Here is a 19,411-nt window from a genome sequence, read left to right on the forward strand (position 1 = left end):
CCAGTGGATGGCCCCTGGTGCTTGCTCAGCCTCTTGACACCTCATCTTAAGTATTGATGCCCAAGTCCCTACCTGCAGTGGCCTTCACCTAAGTTTGACCCTCCTTCCAGTTCTCGCAGGTTGTGTTAACTTGCCACTGAAACTCCTTTCTCAAATGCTCCCCTTACCACAAACGGACTGAAACTAGCCTGGCTGGGTGATCGCCACACTTCTGTGCACAGGTCCACCTCAAGCATCTTCGGCTGCTCCTCTCTTTATGGATGAAACCACCTGCCCTGCTCTCTTCTTTCCACATGGGCTCTCTCACTCCTCATTGGCCGCCATCAATACCGCACTCAACACATCAACTTTCCAAAGATGCTCTTCTTGCACATGTCCCGCGTCACCATCGGACTGCTGTATCTGCCTTTCCCCCACCTCCATAGGTGCCTGTGCTCATTTCCATGCATGGATTTATTTTTTTTTCTTTACTGAAATATTTAAAAAGCAATGAAGAAAGAAAGAAATGGAAGGGAAGGGAAAAGGAGAGAAGAGGGAAAAAAGGAAACATGCAAAAGGGAAGGAATGGACCAAGAAAGAAAGTGAGGGAGAACGGATCATTTTAAATTAATAAACATTCCTCTTTTCTCCCATCGTTCCACTCATAAGAACCTATCCTATGACCCATTTACTTAGGTTCTTTACTGTGGCTGTGTATGGGGACAATTAGCAAATTCAGTGAGGTAGTAGACATTACCCTTACCTAACTATCACATTTTATCCTCAAAAAGAGACTGAAATGAAAGAATTTTGCCACAGCTCAGGGAAAGTAGGAGTGATATTCTGCAGCAAAGGGACGTTCTGAATCTTTTAAATGTACCATGTAAGTCATTGCCTTTTCTGCTTTTACATCATGAGGGTGCTGCTGGGATGCTCCACGCTACTCCAACCCAGCAGGAAAGGGCTCTGTCTCAGCCTATGGAAGACCTAACTTCCCTAAACCGAGCTTTTATCTAAAAAATGAGGACTAACTTATTTTTATAAATCAAGAAAGTATCTCTGTGCTTGTTGGGGGAAAGCTGTCTGAATAAAAAAATTAAGACTATCTGCAATATTGGTGAGATTAAAAATCAAACTATACATTGCATTATGCTTACCAAAAAAGAACATATTAACCACTTTTTAAAAAATGAATTTCCTCTAGCTTGGCTTTGTACCATAAGTTTTGTTGAGAATGGCCAAGGTTGTATTTTATTTTCCTGTTCTCTCTCTTTATTTTTGTTGCATGCTGGAATCCTATTCTCTATATCTGCTCAACTTTCTCAACCTTCTAAGGATCAGAAAGTGACAGAACTATAGGTGTTATAAACAACTGTCAAGCAGAGAGAGAGAGATCAGTTAACATCAAATCCTATTTGGGAGTGGGCAAAAGTAGATAAATGATTCTGAATAATGTTTTTCTACTATCAGAAATAAAGGAAGAAAAATCCATCAATTTCATTCATCAGCCCAGTAATTGGTATTTTTTTTTTTTTTGTCCTGTGTCCCTATCTTTGAATTCCTCATCTCTGTGTGCTTACGTCTTTGATCTTGTAAATGGTTAACAGGAAATAATTGGTGCCTTTTGGTCCATGTGAGAGAATTGCCAGAAGTCATTTCTATTTGCCTTTTGACCACAAGAGAGTTAATTAATGAAGCACTGGGTGACTAACACAGGGGAAGGTTATTTTTGTGAAACACTTGAAAAAAGATTTTGATATGGCAGACCTCAAATCAAAGTAAGCAACAAGACATTAAAATGCTGAATTGAATTAGGAAGTTGTTTATTAAAATGCATTTCAGTCTGTGATTTACTAAATCAGCTGTTCTGCTTTGCTCCATGGACAAACAAGCTCTGTTTGACAATTATTCCGTATTCATCAGAAGTCTTGGAAAGTCACCAAAAGCTTTCTTGGACATGATAGATTTTGAATTTTGCTTATTTTAAAGTGTTGCTTTTCCAAGTGAAATAAATTGTTTTGACATCTCTCATATTTTCTGGTCTAACTAGCCTGACAAATCTATCATGTGGCCTCAGACTTAAAATTGAATTTAAAGACTGCCAGTGGGAAATTCTAGGAACAGGCTAGGTAAAGGTGAATGATGAGATCTGAATGGCTGCTGATGAGGAATGGGGAAAAAAGATCCACCTCATTTTGCGTTAAAGCAGTAAAAGCAACACTTAGCCACATGCAAACTACCTGGTTTCACTAAACCTGTGATCTACTTTGAGACTGAACTATTAGGAAGATGCATTCATATTTTAACTTTTCAAAAAATAATAGATATTAATTAATGATCATTAATATCTACTAACGAAAGTTCAAAACTCTAAGATCTATGTAGTAGTAAAATTGCAGATGGTAATTCCTTTCTTGATCCACATTTCCGTATTTTTTAATATTTAAAATTTTTTATTTATATAAAGTGTCACATGTATAACAGAAAGGACAGTTATAATCTTTTATAGAGACCAAAAAATATTCTGTAAATCTTTAAACATGTACTCTTTTATGTATTAAGCCTCTAGCAAAAAAAAAAAAATGAGAGCATGTGAAGACTGCTGGGATCTGTGGAAAAAATCCAGAAGAAGATATTCTGGATTAACGGGAACAATGGTGAATATCAAATAAAAGAAGGAATAAAAAGACTTTCTGCATAATTCTGGGTACAGCTGGAATTTAGCAAGTGTTTTCTGAATTACTAAATGAGCAAGTAGAAGAGCAGCATTGCTTGGGTTGTGGGTTATGAAATGCTTTCTTATATACTTACCTGTTTGCTTTGATGAAAATGAAATGCGTATAGCATGATAATGGTGGCACAAGGATTTGAATTTTAAAAATATGCAAACTATGGCCCACAAGACTGTTTTTGAAAATAAAGTTTCATTAGAACACACGCTCATGTGTTTGCATATTGTCTCTGATGACTTCTGGACAGTAGCAGCAGAGTTTAGTAGTGGCAATAGAGAAAGTGTGGGTCACTAAACCTAAAATAGGTAGCATCTGGCTCTTTAAAGAAAAACTTTCTGATTTAAATGGGGGTAATGGAGGTATCCCAAAACTCAGTTTTATTAAAAAATCTGCCTTATAGCTTTTTTTCCCTAATTATCAGAGGAAATAATATTCCCTCCATATATTTTTTACTTCATTTTCTTTTAGTGTTTAAATATTAACAAAAAAGAACACTAGGTGAATTTTCTTAAGAAAGAGAGAGAGCATTTAACATAATGTGATTTTTAAGACATTGAACAGATTTTGTAATGTTCTTAGGGCCGAGCAAATATTCCAGATAAGAAGCTAAAGCAATCCAAACTGAACTGAGAAGTTATTGTGGTCATGGGCCCTGGTGTGAATTCTGAGTTGTAGCTGTATACTGACGGCTTTCGGTGAAAAATGCAATATAACATATTTTAAGAAATTGTAAAGAAGCAAGCATTTTTGCTGAAAAAGAGAGGGCAGCAGGAGATAAAGTGTCCTTTGGCTTTTCCTACATCTGCTGTTTACCCCCTTACCTGTTAGAGGGGCTCACTATGCTTGAAATCCGTTTCTGCTACTCAGGGGGCTAGTAGATTTATTTGATACATATTGATTTTTTAAAATTGACTTTATTTTTAAAGGCAAGTTTAGGTTCACAGCAAAATTGAGCAAAAAGGACAGAGAGTTCTCATGTACCCCTTCTTCCCCTGCCTCCCCATAGCCTCCCTGACAAAAAACATTTGACACCAGAATGATACTGTTATGACAATCAGTGAACCCACACTGGCACATAATCATCACTCTAAGTCCATAGTTTACACTGTGGTTCACTCTTGGTGTTACGTTCTATGAGTTTTGACAAATGTATAATAACATGTACCTACCAAGTTATTATTCTTTATTTTCATTTATTTTACCTAGTACAGCGTATGATACCTGGTTCTTTGAGAAAGATTAAAAGTTGAGTTTTCACTTTAAAAATTTTGTTTTATTTATTTGTTTTTTGTTACTTAGTTCAAGGAAGAGTATTAATGAAGATAACTGGAAGAAAGAAAGGAAAGAAGGGAGTAAGGAAGGAAGAAAGGAAAAAAGAAGAAAGAAAGGAAGGAGGAAAAGTTGGAAGAAAGTAGGAAAAGAAAGAAGGAAAGAAGAAAAGGAAGGAAAGAAGGAGGGAAGGGAGGAGGAAAAGAAGGAAGGAAGGAAGGAAGACTGTCACTCAGAGAAATAAAGCAACTTTCTCAAAATTCTGCTACCAGTGTGTGGCAGAATCAGACGCAAATGAAAATATGTGATTCCCAAGTCTTCTTCGCTTTCAAATCTACTAAGCTGGTGGTGTATAGGACAGGGATTCCCAGGCTTGGGGTAAAGCAGGTGAGAGCCATTTTCCTAAAGATGATCTTAGTACTAGACACAAGATTAGCCGCAGAGTGAAGGCTACAGTCAAATGTCACCAATAAGCAGTGTACAATGACATGAGTCTGGTAGTTCCATGGCGAAGAAGTGAGGCTGAGGATGGGAAAAGGGAACATTCCATCCTTCCACACTATTCAATCCTAAAGAGAATAATAAAAGTCAGGGACTTAAGACACTACTATACAGCACGAAGTAATGTGGCCAGGCCCTGCTGGAAAGGCAAAAGAAGCCCCACCTCAGAGGTGTTCTCACATGACAACTGCGCTTCATACTAGGCACATGGTCAGTGATTAGTTTTCTATTGCTGGCATAACAAATCGCCATGATTTCCCTGGCTTAAAACAACACAAATTGATTATCTTACTGGTGTAGATATATATAACTATACAGGTATATATCAGTTTCCCTGGGCCACAATTAAGTGTTTTTCCCACTGCAGCCTTGAAGGGAAAACCCATTTCTTTGCCTTTTCCACCTTCTAGAGCTGCGTTCCTGTGTGCCTTGGCCTGTGACCCCTTCCTCCACCCTCAAAGCCAGCAGTGAGCAGAGTATCATCTTGCTTTAGTGTTACAGTCACATTGCCTTCTGCTGCTGCTGCCAAATCTCCCTTTGCCTTCTTTTTTTTTCTTTCTTTCTTTGTTTTGTTTTTTGTTGTTGTTGCTGTTGTTTTGTTTTGAGCTGCAAGTCTCATGCTGTCATCCAGGATGAAGGGCTGGGGCATGATCACAGCTCAATGCAGCCTCTACCGCCTGGGCTGAAGCAATCCTCTGTCTCAGCCTCCCAAGTAACTAGGACTACAGGCATGTGCCACTACTCCCAGCTGATGTTTAAATTTTTTTTGTAGAGATTAAATTTTTTTGTAGAGACAGGGTCTCACTACGTTGCCTAGGTTGATCTCAAACTCCTTGGCTCAAGCAATTCTTTTGCCTCGGCCTCCCAAAATTCTGGGATTACAGATGTGAGTCACCACACCCAGCCTCCCTCTGCCACCTTCTAATAAAGACACTTGAGATCCCTTTGATATCCCAATTGGATATCCAGGATACTCTCTCTACCTAAAGATTCTTAATTTAATCACATCTGCAAAGTCTCTTTTGCCATAAAAGGAAATACTCACAGATTCCAAGGATTCAGATGTGGGCTTTGTTGGGAGCCATTATTCAGGCTACCACAGTTGGTCAGGAAAGGGGGGAAACCATTTGAGCAGAAGTCCCTCCTGAGTACAAGCTTGTTTGCACTTGCTTCTGCCGTCATAGTTGGCAGGTTCAGAGGCATGCTGAATGAAATAGAGAGTACAAAACTCTGTAGCCTCAATATGCTGGTGAATGGGGATCAGGACATGCCAACCCCCAAATACACCACATTGGCATAACGATTATTTTGAGTTGAAGGCAATTAAGAGTCAACATTGAGCCGGGCTCGGTGGCTCAGCCTGTAATCCTGCGCCTTTGGGAGGCTGAGGTGAGTGGATTGCCTGAGTCGGCGGGTTCGAGACCCACCTGGGCAGCGAGACCTCATCTCTACAATAAATAAAGAAATCAGCCGGGCGTGGTAGCGCATGCCTGTAATTCCAGCTACTTGGAAGGCTGAGGCGGAAGGATCTCCGGAGCCCAGCAGGTCGAGGCTGCGGTGGCCGGGAGCGGCCACTGCACTCCAGTCTGGGCGACAGAGTGAGACGCCAACTCAAAATAAAATAAAATAAAATAAAAAGAGTCAACATCCACAGAAAGAGTTTTCTTCCCTCTTCTTATCTACCGAAGCATACCTTTCCCTTTGTAAAAGTGTCATAAATTTTCTTTGTGAAGATGTCCCTCTCCTCTACCTGAAAGAGGAGAGCAACTCTTATCACCAGAGATGGAGTGTGTGAGCATGATGAGTTTACATAAAAAATCCTTGCTAAAAATAATCCCTATTTGACACTGGTTTCCCCTATATATTTCCTAATTGCTTCCCCAAAATGTATTGTATTGTTTTATGAACCCCAAACCCCTTTACTTTGTTAAAAATGGCATATAAGCTTGAGTCTAACCACCTCTTTGGGTTTCACTTGTTTTTTGTGAATTTCAACGCACATAAAATGCTAATAAAATTATATGCTTTCTATTCTTCTTTTGGTCTGTTTTTTACTAGTTTAACTCACAGGCTTCCAGGAATGGAGGGTAGCAGTAGTATTTTCTTCCCAACATTCGCCTACTGTCTGATTCCCTGATAACAGTTATCTTTCTTGAGATCTCCATGTTGTTGATCTCCTTTCTCAAAAATCCTACCCAAAACTTCAGATAGCATCAATGTGGAAGGAAAGCTGAATAGGAAAAGGGAGCACCTAGTCTATCAGTAAGTGCTTTAGTAGGGATTCCTTGACAGTTAAGAGAGACTGCACAGAACAATTGACTGAGATGGAGACTGAGATCAGAAGACTCCCAGATAGGAAAGAAGGAAAATTTGTGGGTGGCAAAGTTAAACTTTGCCCAACTCACAGTTTTATGTGGGGAAAGGACTGTCAAAACTGGCTCAAATTGACATCTGCTGAAGACTTCCAGGGATAGGGGTTTGAAAAAGAACTGGGGATAGTCCACTGCAAGGGACAAACAATAAGAAGTGAAACCACATGTTCAACCCAAGAGGATGACTGAGAAACCATGTGAGAAGTTACTGCACCATGGGATGCATGCAGTGCTCATGAAAAAAAAAAAAACTGCAAAGGGAAAAAGAAAGTTGAAGGAAAGTCCCACTGGTGGAGCCATTCCTGTAAGTGATTCTGTGACAACTGCATAGGGAATGGAATAGGGAATAGAAAAGTAGTGTGACATCTAGCCCTGCCAGCATGCAGGGAATATACATACTGTTGGCCTTTGAACAACATGGCGTTAGGGGTTTCAGCTCCCCATGCAGTCATCTTTTTATAACTTTTGACCCCCCCAAAAAACTCAACTACTAATGGCCTGCTATTGACTGGCAACTTTGCAGATAACATAGTTGATTAACACAAATTTTGCACATTACTTGCAAAATCTTATAATATAAATCTTATAATAAAAAATTACGTTACAAAAAATGTATTCTTACACTAAAGTAAGCTAGAGAACAAATGTTAAAATAGCATGTTATAAAAATATATATTTATAATAAAGTAAACTAGAGGAAAAAAATTTCATGAGAAGAAAGTAACTTTACTATGCAAAAAGTGGAAGTGGTTCATCATAAAGTTCTTCATCCTAATCATCTTTATGTTGTATAGGCTGAGAAGGAGGAGGAGGAGGAAGAGAAGGGATTGGTCTTGGTGTCTCAGGGCTGGCAGAGGCAGAAGATAATCTGTGTATAAGTGGACACCTGCAGTTCAAACTTGTGGTGTTCCAGGGTCAACTGTACTCATTTTCTTAAACAATGCAGACAATGGAACTGAAACATGGTGTTGGAGGTTGAGCTGGACCGTGGTACAGGCTCTGGAGATGTAGTGAAGTATTGTGAGAGTGCAGTATTGCGATGCTGAATTTAGTGAGTGAATTTATTTAGTCTTATCAGAGATGATACTCCAAACTAGAAAGTGGACAGACAACTGGATGAAATTATGTGACTGCCATTTTCCGTGAATTGAGGAGATTATCTAAAACAGTGCTTCTCAAACTTTAGGGCATATGATGGCTGACAATTAAGTTCATGAACTCATCCTAGAAAAAGTGCTACATACCTCACTGCTGAATATCACCACTGTCACCTTCAAAGTACACCCCTTGGGAAGTTATGCACTGATGTAAGCACCTAGTCTAGCCATCAAAGCAATTTTGGAACTTTCTTCTGAAATGACTATCAGAGCTGCTGTTGTATTACTCTTGATGTCCTGAATGCCATCAAAATGTCTTCCTGTCAATATTTCCTTTATCTTCAGGTAGAGAAAGTTATTGGGGGTCAGACCAGGTGAGTAGAGAGGGTGTTCCAATAGTTATTTGGTTACTGGCTAAAAACTCCTTCATAGAGAGTGCTGTGAGAGTTGGTGCATTGTTGTGATGCAAGAGCTCCTTAGGGACCATTTTTGCACACACCTTTCTCATGCCAAGATTTTCAGTTAAGATTTTCCTAACTGTTTCCCTAATGGTGTTTATTTGGTCTGCTATGTTTCTCACTTCAGCTGATGATTTTTATGACAATTCAATGAATTTTTGTCATGTTTTAATCAGTTCTGCTTGTTACAGGCTATCCTGACCTCTTTTCCTCAGTGATGCCTTCTCTCCCCACAAAGAATCATTTAATCCATTTGCACACTGTCATTTTCTTCAGGGTCTTATCCTCATAAACTTGGACTACCATGTTCCTGATTTCACTTCCACTCTTGCCAAGTTAAATAAGAAATTTGATGTTTGTTTATTGCTCTAATTCAAACTCCAACATTTTTTGATGACAGCTCTAATGACCATTCCAGAAACAGAGTTCCAAAATTGCTTTGACAAGTGGACTATGTGCTGACACTGGTGCATAGTTTCCCAAGGAGAGTACTTCAAAGATGAGTAGTGATATTCAGCAATGAGTTATGTAGCACATTTCCTAGGATGAGTTTGTGAACTTAATTGTCAGTCTTCATATACAAATCACCTGGAGAGTTTATGAAAACCTAGATTCCTTGGCCCACCCGAAGATGCTCAGAGTCACTGGGTCTATGGTAAAAATTACAAGGATTTTGCTTTCTTCAGGACAACAGGAGTTCCTGGGATATCGAACTTTTGGTTTTAAAACTGAGGTAGTCCTAGGCAAACCAGAAAAAGCTGTCACCTAGGGCTGGAAACCATGAACTTACATTGTTAACAGGTTCTCAGTTGATGATAGTCCTGGTTGGCACACATTCTGAGTAACAATGATCTAAAGAAAGCAATAATCTAGTACACTCAAGGTGGTTCCAAGAGAAAATATTTAATAGGGAATTTCCTCTCATATTATTTCAAGTTAGAATTTGGGTCGAATCTATTGCAGAAGGGTAAAACATTTCTATCTGATGTAGAACATGAATGCTGATGGAGTCCATAATTGAAAAAGAATAGACAAATTAGTGTTAGAATCCTTTATTTCCTATGTGCTAACTATGCCCCTGAAATATATGCATTAGAGTTGCTTAAATTTTCTAGATTTAAGTTTTTTATATTGCATTTCCCTTTTCATTTTAAATTACCTTTCTTTTCCCCCAAAGGAATTCTAAAGTATTGTCATATTTAACAGATAACTGGAAATATCTATGACATTCCTTCTATTTGGAAGCTCCCTGGCACTCTCTAGACACTACTGTTTCCTCAGATTTACCTTTTTCAAGCTCATTCCCACCAGATGTCTTTCAAGGAACACAGAACTTGGGATAACCAAGAGTTTGATGACTGAGTGTTTGTATTTTCTTCAGAGGGTATGACATCCATACAGAGAACAAAAGTTTACTCTTTTTTTTTAAATCAAACATTCTACTGCATTTATGTTGTGTCTGGTACTGTCCTTCGTGGTTTGCAAAACTGTTAACCCATTTAACTTTATAATAATTCTATCATTTCATTTTTCAGAGGGAAATAAAGATGTGAAAAGGTAGATAAAACTCACACAGCTAGTTAGTATGGGGCAAAGATTTAAACCCAGGCAGTCTGGCAATGAAGTTAGTTTTGTCTGAATAAGACCATTGTAACCTATGCAGGATTTTATCATGCGAATCTCACTCTTCAGTTAGGTTGCTTGCAGCTTGTTAAGAGTCCAGGTCTAGATTTAAGTTGATATGTCCAACACCAAAACAACTCACTTTCTGACCTGATCCAATAGCAGTTTTCATTGTTTGCCTGAAGTAGGTATGCTTGATTACTTGTCTAAGAATTTAAGGCTAACCTAGCATACAAATGTTGGGCTTTTTTTTTCAATAAAAAAGAAGGTGGATAAATATCAATAAAGAAAAACATTGACATTGGCTGGGACGCTTTCAGGTGATAAAATCCCACTCAAATCACCTGAGACAAAATTATTGGCACAGGCAAAACAATTTCATTATTGGCCTACACCAATAATTTAGGAAACAATACCAGAGAGAAGGGAAGCAATAGGAACGAGTGTATGGATCAGGAGTTCTCTAGGATTCTTTTACATCTCTGCTTGACTTTGCTCCTAATTATTTGTTTCTTCTCTACTGACCCTCTCCACAAGATAAAGGATGCTAGCAGCCCCATCTTAAAACTCACAATGAAGAAAAAATTTTCATTCCCAGGGTAGGCTCTGATTGGCTCCACTCAAGTCATGTGATCACTGATTGGCCCAAAATGCTGTTGCCTCGAGGATGACACAATGTAAAGCATGGTGAGGCCTGGATCATCTCCTCTTTCAACCTGCAGTGAGTGGCTGGGTTCTGGAACCAGAAATCTTGGAATAAGTTAGCATGCAGGTCAGAAAACAATAGTCAATTACTGCCACAAGACAGCACTATGTTCTGGGGTACGAAGGCAGAGAGAAGAGTTGTTGTTTGTATGTATGTGTGTATGTACATAAGAATGTATGCATGTATTTTTCTATTTGTGAATTTATATCTATATTTATAAATATGTAGTTAACTCTATACTTACAAATTTATGTATAAAATATATATCTATATTTATATACCTATTTATATATACATTTAGTTTATGTCCATGAAAATTTCATAACTATGAGAGAGAAAGAGAGACAGGCAGACAGATAAAGAGAGATGTGGCAAAAGAATATTGTAGGACTTTATTTCTCCACAACCTTTGCAACTAAGATATTTTAAGGCTGACTGATCATAATTCACTGGATAGTTTTAGAGGTAGAAGAGAAGTACCAAGACAGGAAGAAGCTAAATATTTTTCCAGGAAGTGGAACAAATAAGGAAGAAGAAAATGCTCTTAGAAACAACCTTACATTTAATTATTTGGGACATACCATTGCAAGTCTATTTCCAGAGCTTTTCTGTATTTCACAAATTCACATAAATGAAACTAAGGAAAATAAAAGGGAGCAATCTGCTCTCAAGTGCAGGGGCTGATAAATGGGAGAAGCTCTTCCTAGAAGCAAGGTCAAGGTGAGCCATGCTAAAGTTCAGTCCCATGTTGAAGAAAAGAAAAATATAATTGCTAACCCCTCAGTGCAAAGCATATTTTGTTGAGAAATGTGGATGAAAGAATGAAGGTGTGAAAAAAATTTCCTCAAATGAGGCTGCAGGAATGAATTAGAACAGGCCTGGAGCCCAATAAAAAGAATTGTTACTCACCAGTAAGCTCATGCTGGGATGCTTTGACCTCACTTGCTCTTTAAGGAAATAAAATTCCTTTTATTGGTTGTCTCAGAACAAAGATTCTTCAGCAGAGAGATAGTTGGAGGTCTGCAAGGTGATGCCACAGACTTTAGCTCACAGGAGCAAAAATCTGTGACAATCATGGAACCCTTGAAATTAGTATGAACACAGAATATGTCACAATTAAGTTTGTGGCATACTTTCTCTAATTGACACTAAACCAGAGCCTCTCAAACTTTCATGTGCACTATAATCACCTGGGAATCTTGTTGAAATGCAGGCCTAGAGTGGGGCTTGAGAATCTGCGTTTGTAATAAAGTTCCCAGGGGATGGCTTTGTGGCTGTTCCCCCAGTCACAATTGAATACCGAGACTCTAAATGGTGTCAGAAGGTCAGTGAATTTTGTAAGTAATTTTAGGGCCATCTCCCCAACTTCCCAAAGAGGTTTGCATCATAATTAAATGCCACCTCAAAATGAACATATTGCTGTCATCCAATGTCATGTGAATGACACTCAAATTCATTCAAATATTTTGAAGTGACATCTGATTATGGCAGATGTAGTTTTCAAGAATTGAAAAGATGGTTCTCAAATGATTTATTAAAAAAGTCAACACATATTGAAATTCACATCAACAGAGGAAAGTTCTTAGATTTACTTCCTGGGCAGGAAATTACAAGAAGCTAGAGTGATCAATGTCCAATACAATAAAGGGGAGGAGACCAAAGGAGGAGAGTTCCTGATTGATTGGTACTCAGCCTTGGTGACCAGCCTTTCTGGACTTTGGAGTCACCTCAGTGGCATTAAAAATACTAACGCTCTGGCCCCACCCCAGACAAACCTATCTGATTGGCTGGGAATTCAGTCAGAGCATCAGGACTGTTAAAACACAAGCAATTGATTCCCAGGTTCAGCCAAGGATGAGAATCATTGCTGGAAAACAAAAGCAGCCCAGACTAACACATTGGCTTTGAGCCATATTATTAGCAGATTTATCATTAGAGATTACCTTCCGGTGGATTATGCTATGGTTTGAATGTGTCTCTCAAATTTCATGTGCTGGAAATTTAATTCTCAAATTCATATGTTGATAGGAGATGAAGCCTCTGGATATAATTAGAATTAGATAAGTTCATCAAGGTGGGGTCCCCATGATGGGACTGGAGAAGAGAGAGACAGACCTGAGTTTACATGTGGGCTCTTGTTCTCTTGTCATGTGATGTCCTCTGCCATGTTATAATACAGCAAAAAGGCCCTCACCGGGTGCTGGTGCCATGCTTGTGGACTTCTCAGTCTCCAAAATTGTAAGAATTTTTTTTTTTTTAATAATGTGCCCAGTTTATTCTGTTATAGCAACAGAGAATGGATTAAGATTACTTTCAAATAAACAAAACCAAAGAATAGAAATGACCAAATACCTGTTTATTCCCTCCATTAAAGTGGCTGCCAAGTTAGTGGTTTTGGAGGACTTTGCTTGTGCGTGTGTGCGTGCGTGTGTGTGTGTGTGTGTGTGTGTGTGTGTGTGTGTGTGTTCTTGTTTGCTTGTATAATTGTCAGGGCATTTAATATAACAAAAGTGATCGTGGGTAGGGAAGGAAACAAAAATTAGTTTCCCAGAGCAAGAACTCTGTCCACAGTTTTCTCAGTTAATTTTCTAATAAAGAGAAGACAAATCACAACATATTGAATACGACAATTATTATAAAAATGGCAGAGAAGATTTGGGGCAATAAGCCTCACTTTTTCCAACTCCGTTCTACTGTTTTTTCACTCACCACTATTTTTAACAAATTCATTGTGATTCACAGTGATATGAGATGAAAATAATATGTTGTGCTTTTATGTGTGGAAATTATTTGAAGTAAAGAGAGGCTCTGGTTTTAGTACGAATATGTAGCATATGTTCACCTGTGAAAGCTGCCTAATAAAAAAAGTTAGAAAAGGCTAATACCCTTAGCTATAACTTGGGATCTGAGGTTGTTTCAGATAATAATACCCACTAAAATATAAACTCTGTAAGGGTGAGGATTTTTGTTTTTATTCATGGCAACAACTCCAGCATCTAGATTCATGTCTAACAACATATGTTTATTAAATGTGTAACAAATGAATAATAAGGAAACATCTGCCAAGGCAACAGCCCACAGTACAGAGAAAATATATAGACAGATAAGACATAGGTTCTGACAAGCAGACTGACCATCCCGAGACCTGCACTGTGTTGCACAGCAGTTACCAGGCACAGGTAGCTACTGAGTGCTTGAAATGTACCTAATCTAAATTGAGATATGCTGTAAGCATAAAATAGATGCTGTATTTTAAAGACTTTGTGCAAAAACAGAATGTAAAGTATCTCAGAAACAATTTTTAATATTTTGGATATATTTAGTATTAATTCCACCTGTAATTGCTTCTTACATTTTTCAAATGTAGCTACTGAAAAATTTAATATTTCATATGTGTCGCACCTTCAGGACTCACATTCTATTCCTTTTGTTCAGTAATGATCTACCCTCCCCAGCGTCGACCTGCTGGGATCCAGTGATCCCTCCAGCTCAGCCTTCCAAGTAGCCGAAACTGCAGGCGCATGCTACCACCACGCCTGGCTAATTTTTTAAAAATTTATTGTGGAGACAAGGTCTCACCAAGTTGCCCGGGCTGGTTTCGAAACCCTGGTCTCAGGCAATCCGCTCGCCTTGGCCTCCCGAAGTGCTGGGATTACAGGCTAAGCCACCAAGCCCAGCCCTTCTCTTACTTATTTCAGGCTTCTTCTCATAGAGGATAAAAATATCAGAACAAGTCCCATGTTACTTTTACCTCAAAATTTTGAGATATTGAAATAATAGCTATTTTTTTCTCATTTTTATCTACATATGTTTTTCTACATGCAAATGCATCTACACACACACACACACACACACACACACACACACACGCGTATATATCTCCCCTGCTATTTTGCAGACCCCAGAGAGGTAAAGACTATTCATTTCTTATTACAGTCCTAGTACCTAGCATACTGCTTTAACCTCTGGTAGGCACTCAAACATTTCTTGATTGAGTAAATGAATAAATATCATTTTTATTATTCTTTTATCTATTAAGAAAATCTACTATGACTTGTCAAACCATCACCAAATCATTCTTGGAGTGCCAAAAACCCAAGTAGTGGCCTTGTTTCACACCCTTCTCAACATTCCCAGGCCTCTATCTCCTCCAAAATACCCCTTTTAATAAATAGAGGAAGAGAGAAGAATACAAGACTTTAAAAAGTTTGCTGATCTCTGCCTTTGTCTTTTCTTCCTTGGTAGCCATGGGGTAACATTGCTGGATTAAAAAGAAGCAATAAAAAAACCTTAATTAGTTTTTTGAAATGCAAGCTCATCATAATTAAAACCTGGAAACTGTTTAAAAATGTCATTTGTAATACAAGAAGGTACACCAATTTGATTATCAGCATTTCTCCAAATTGGACCAATTAGCCCTTTCTCTAATTAATGGTATTTTTAACCTTACAATCAGCACACTGGAACATAAAGAAACTAAGAGGCATGTATCAGATACACATGAGACTTGAAATACAATATTTAAATGTAGGTAAAGCTAAGCTACTAGTGTGAAATATTCCAGGTGTCAGGGCTGCTTACCATTTGGGAAACAGCAGAAATTCTTATACATTTGAAGTCAAAACACAATGACATTTGGTCTTCTTGTATCCCTGAAGTGAAGGATTGGCTACAGTCCTAATTAAAGCATCATTTATAACCAAATTTTAAAATTATCCAGACTCGGTGACTTGATTTATCTTAGAGGAAGACATTTAAAAGTTTGGTTGACCCTTTTTTTTTTTGAAGTGAGAAAGCCAGATTTATTGAGAGGACAGAGAAGCTCCCACAGTGGGAGGGGATGCAAAGGGGTTGCCCTTTGGTTGACTCTTAAGTGTTTAAAATGTTAGGAACAAACCACAGTGTAAACCTTTGCAGATGGAGTTGAAATAGTTAAGAAATCACTGAGAAAACACAAGGTCTGTAGTATGGGATTTCTCAGCTGGTCTTGCTTCAGAAAAAAAAAAAGGCAAATCAGTTGTGGAACTTTACTCAGATCGCAGTTATCAGCTTCAAAGATAGGGCCAGACTCCAGAAGATAAGCTCCCAAGCTTCAAAAATAAAATTATAAATTAAGAAAAATGCTGTAATCATCGTTATGCAGAGCCATTTCCCAGAATGTTAAAACAAACAATTGGCCGGGCTCAGTGGCTCAGCCTGTAATCCCGCGCCTTTGGGAGGCTAAGGTGAGTAGATTGCCTGAGCCCACAGGTTCGAGACCCACCTGGGCAGCGAGACCTCATCTCTACAATAAATCAAAAAATCAGCTGGGCGTAGTAGTGCATGCCTGTAATTCCAGCTACTTGGAAGGCTGAGGCGGAAGGATCTCCAGTGCCCAGCAGTTCGAGGCTGTGGTGGCCGGGAGCGGCTACTGCACTCCAGTCTGGGCGACAGAGTGAGACTCCAACTCAAAAAAATAAAAAAATTAAAAATTTAAAAAAATAAAACAAACAATTGGGAGGTTACCATCATTTATTTTAACACCTCAATCCCCATTTTGTGGCTCCTGGCACACATATACTCCCTTCTCCTATTCCTGACCTCCATATGAATAGTTTCTTTGTGTCAGGAGTCTTCAAGGTCCTGTTCTCCTCTAGTTGACAGCTAGTTTAGATTAATCTGTATTAAAATCTTATCTCGCAGGTAACAGAAAAATATTTTAATTTATGCCTTTCAGAGACATGATTTAGCTGCCCAGGTACAGAGGGTTAGAACTGTAGGTCTGACAATGTGCCGAGTAAATCATAACACAGCTCTCTGGAGCATGAGCCGTGTTTGAATGTGTTCCTTCAGCTTTGACCTAGGTGCTGGTGGAGGTACTTGGTGTGCATCAGTAAAACACTGATGAATATCTTTGCCATTTGGAGTTTAGATGCAGTTAGGGTTGGGGAGAGAAGACAAATACTAAAAAAAAGACTGTGTGGAAACACTTTTAATGTAAAAATTATTCAATAGAATGTAGAATTTAGATAGAAATAAAGTCAGATTTTTTTTAAGATTATTTTTTAATGTGGATCTACGTCTGGTAGGTATTGAGTATATGTTGAGGAGCTTGTTACACAATCCTCCTCTCTATTTGGGAGTGCTTTTAGAACATTTTTGAAGAACTAAATCTTAATGCAAAGAAATGGCATTTCTGGTAGAAATTTCCAGCTGGGTTAGTGAGGCTGTGTCACCCTCTACAATTGTAGCAAGTAGCTTTGATTCACTGCCCAGTCTATGTAATGGTCACCATGCCTCTGTGAGGTGGTATTTAGAATAATGCTTTAGCCCAGCGGGGTCGAGCATCCAACAGAAATAAGCAAAGGAAAATGTATATATAAATAGCGTAAATAAACAGGAAAATTGGTTAAATATTTTATCAGAAAAATAGAGGCTTTTACTATATTCTCAGAATCCTGCATTTTTCTTGTTTTATTTCTCCCCACCCTACCTTCCTTGCATTGAATGTAATGTGCAGAATCTGTTCATTAAAGCATGTTCTTCCTAAGTGCAAGAGGTACTAGGACCTATACTCTTACTTATAGTGAGATGAAAAGAAAGTGGAAGGAGCAGCAGGGATTGCAACTTGAGAGAAATGTAGTTTTGGTTTAAGTCTTAGAAACCCCTATAACTAGAGCCTGTTGGGTATTTTTTACAATTGTCCTCTGGTCTATCTAATTAGGACTGATCAACATTGACCCATGAGATTTCATTTAATGTTATTACTCAGATGGAAGTTGAAAACTAAACAATGAAAATATTTTGAGCAGAATATACCATGAAACCAGCAAAACTCCATCTCTTACCTAACTCTAACTAGGCCCTGGGAAAAGACGGAGCAATGTACTGTCAAGATCACAAATCTCTGTATATTTTACGAAAGTAAGATTGTTAACCACAATTTCTTACACTGTTCTATGATCCCCCTTGTTTGGTGACATTGGAATAACAATCAATGCTTTCATAGTCTACAAAGAAAAAATATGTTTAAAAATACACTTAGTTTAGGTTAATGGGTTGCATTTTTGTGATTGGCAATCACATCCACGTACATTTAAGTGATTGTTAATGCACACAGAATGGGAATGACTTCTGGGAATATTCCTACCACATACTATGCTAATTCTCCCAATGTCCCTTTGTGAACATCAGAGCTAGAAGGTGTATTGTGAAATTAGTATGTCCTTTGAGACACAGCAGTGGTAGTACTGTGGTAGTAAAGAAAAGACAAGATTTTTGAAATGTTCAGAGCCAGAAAGTAGTCTGTGGACAATTCTTCCACATCAAACATGTAAAGTTGTTAAGTGTCAGATTTGTTTCTCATTGATATCTAGTCAAAATAGAAGTTATCTCCCATCCAAAATATCCTCAGCATAAATGGCAGCATGTACAACATAATTTGTTTTTCTTTTTTTGAGCAGATAAGCAACATTAAAATTAGCCAGAATCTTTGTTTATGAGTTAAAACCTATGGAATACTAAAAAACACAAATATATCTGTAAGTAAAGTCACATGTTTTACGCAGTCTTGTCCTGGCAGTCTGATGTATACTGGTAAAACATCATGCGCGTTTGCTGCTGACACAACAAAACTGGCTAAAGAAACTGGTGTTGGAGTGACAAAACTCTTACCTATGTAAATAATCAGCAGTGCAATTTGTGTAAAAGCGATCTGAGTACATGACTATGTGTTCCAATACAATGTAGTAGCCATTTAAAATCACTTAAATTGTTTTTGTGTATGCTGTAATTTCAGAATAATTTTATGTTTTTTCATGATTATTGACTTTTATATTAAAATTCAAATATGGCAAGAAGAATATACTTTAATGAAAGTAAAAAAAAAAAAAAAAACCTGGAAAAAAAAGAAGACTGGGAGAAACTTCTACAAACCAAGGACCCTTAATTTATGAATACTGAAAGCAAAAACTTAGGTTAAAATCATAATGATAAGAAATAGAATTCAGTCATCTAGAAGATATAGATAAGGAAAATGACAAGAGGAGATAAAGAAGATTAGGAGAAACAGAGCATTACCAAATAGAAAAAAACTTGCAGAAGATTAAATTCTTTTAAAATAAATCAGTTTGTATGGATATCAAACATTAGAGCATGCATGCAGTCAACAGCTCCTTCATTTTGATGAATCCATTGACTTAAAAAGTACCATGAATCTTTTATTATGGCCTGTTATAATGAGAAATAATTTCATTCAACACTGTTTAAAGAAACTCAGGTGCTTTCAAAATCTAGATCCCACTAATACTTATGGTGAATCAAATAAAATATATAAGGGTCAAAAGAGATGTTCTCAAACAAAGAATTAAGAAAATTAAAAGTGGTTAAACTCCTATATGATAGCCTAATCCAAGTCTGGAGTTTGCATATATTATTTCATTTTAAAATTACTCTTAGCAAGACCAATGCTATCTAATAACTCAGATTTTCTGAATGAAATATATTGAAAGTTCTCAAGACTACTCCACAGATAATAAGCAGGCTGTTTATTTGGATTCATGCACATAAGTAAAAAACACAAAGACAATGTTTTAAACACATAAGAAAAAAATAGTGCAACTTTTAATTGCTTTAAAGATTTGTTACAATTACAGCATGTTTAAGTGAAAGAAGTTTGTCTTTAAAACTTCTCTGT

The sequence above is a fragment of the Carlito syrichta genome, unplaced genomic scaffold (assembly GCF_000164805.1).
Source record: "Carlito syrichta isolate Samal-C Ts95f unplaced genomic scaffold, Tarsius_syrichta-2.0.1 Scaffold305632, whole genome shotgun sequence".
Lineage (NCBI taxonomy): Eukaryota > Metazoa > Chordata > Mammalia > Primates > Tarsiidae > Carlito > Carlito syrichta.